We start from the raw sequence: 2,502 nt of genomic DNA on the forward strand, positions 1-2,502 counted from the left end.
TTTATAGAATATGTTTGAAAATGGCCAAACTTTTAAGATAAAACGTGATCTCATTAGAGCACTAAAAACAAACAAAAACCGATAAAGTCGAGGTTTTATCATTATGATTGGGACTGGTACTATATTTCCCGAAAATTGAGAATAACCACAACTTGATTACTTTTTAAACGATTTCAACATAAAAACCTATAACATAATGATAAAAATCGCATTTTATAACAGTAAACTATAATTAAATTTGATATTTAATCACAAAGACGTTACTGTGATTAATAACTTTACTAATTGTTATAAACAATAACGATGGACTTTTACTACAAATTAACAACATTATTAAAATGTTATTGACTTAAGTAATGTTGATCAAATCACTGAGATAATGTTCTATTACTATAATTTATATACATAATATATTATTTTTGAAATAAAACAAAAAATATGTTATTTTTTAAATAATTATCATTATAATTTAGTTTTTAGTGTTGATTTGAGCACAATAAAGAATTATAAAGTTTTTTTATTTAAATACTTTAAAAAATAAATATTTTTTCTGTTTAATTAAAAACTTTAATTGACATTTAACAAACAGCGTTTTCAATTATTCACATTTTAACAATTAAAATAAAATAACATTTATACAATAATGTCAATAGAAATGTCATTATTAAATTTATTTTCCATTTCTATAGTAGTTGTCTAATGATTAAATGTGTTGATTAACTTTTAAACTGTGGGAAAATTTATTATAATATTTTATGTGCATGTATGCTTTAGCCACACGTTAAAAACAAAATTGTTTTAAACTGTGATATTATTTTGATTTCGAAAAAAGTCCAAATAGGATATAGGCTACTTTTGAATTTAAACACAACACCTTAAACAATACCATTAATTATTAAACCAAGTTTTAAAGTATATAAATGTTTACTACAATTTTTATTTCTAACTTATTGTTTTTATACATGTATACAAAATATATGAAAATAAATTTACTCAGCGTCAAAGTTTAAAAAACTTTAATTAAAAAATAACGAACAAATTATTTGTTTAATGTAATAAACAATCGAGATTTATTAAACATTTTATGTTTGTTATTTAACTATTTTATAACACACAAAATCAAATTGTAACTACACCAATATTGTTTTTACACTTTTTTAATAATATAAAAAAGTGTAGTTAACACGATCCTTAATTATAAACATGAAAATCAATAATACGTTTTAATCTTAATAGTTTGAATAACGAATAAGTGTAAACACTTAAATAATAATTATAGCAAAAAATATAAATTCACAAGAAAAAATAATAAACTGCATTATTATTTATACATTATAGCTTAAACATGTGTAATACATGTGCTTTAAACAATAATTATAACGATATCCAAATAAACAATTATTAACAACGATTGTATTGTGATGGTTTATATGGTGTAAATTTTACAACAAAAAAAACAAACACAGTTAAATTAAATAATTTGAAACAGATAATAATACAAATTTTTAAATTATACCAAAATCTATTAATTCAACATTACTTTTTTGTTTACTTTATTTTTTGATTGATATTTTTTATATGAGCAAAACAAGTTTTTTGTTTTTATTAAAAAAACAAAAAAAACATTTTTATATTTAAAAATAAATGTGTTATATTTCCGCTATCCAGCAATCTTTTGCAATCCAGTCATACGTCTTAAAAATAATTTGTAAGATATTTTTAAAATATCATTAATTGATCAATACAGTATAACTGACCAAAAGTGGGAGCAAACTTCGTAGCTTTTGCATTTTTTAAAAACTCATTCTTTTTTCAAGCTTTTTTTGCTTAAAAGTGCATTTCCCTTTACCAACTTATTTTTCTTTAAGTAAATAATTTAAAATTGGAGGTGTTTTTGTAAAATAATAAATGTTACAAAAAATATAATAAATCTTTCACTTTTTGATTATTATTTTGTTCAAAATGTTGAATTTAAAAATAAAACCTTAAGAGAAAATAAAAAATTATATTTATCTTTACAAATTAATAAGTTTGTTATTAAAATAATATAATAAAATTTATAAATATTTTTGTTTCAAAAAAGTGTTAAGTTATTTTATATTACATATCAATTAATCATATATCAATTAAAATATATATTGAAAATAAATATATTATATTTTCATTTAATTAAGTTAACAACAAAGTTAATTTTAATTTGTCTTGTAATTATTTTAATAATAATAATAATATTTATATTAATTTTGTGTTAAATATAATTAAACAAACATAATTAAAAAGTGAAATAAATTTAAAAAATATTTATTTTCAAAAAACAAATTAACAATAATAATTAAACATTCAGAATTAATAAAAAATAACAAATTAAAATAAAGTAATTACAATTAAAACGATTATTTTAATTATAATCATTCGTTGTGTTAATAATCATCACAAATAATTATTCAAATAATTAAATATATTATTAGATGTATATCTATTTCAAACATAAAATAAAAAAAT

The sequence above is a fragment of the Entamoeba invadens genome (assembly GCF_000330505.1).
Source record: "Entamoeba invadens IP1 unplaced genomic scaffold scaff_1105074725619, whole genome shotgun sequence".
Classification (NCBI taxonomy): Eukaryota; Evosea; order Mastigamoebida; family Endamoebidae; genus Entamoeba; species Entamoeba invadens.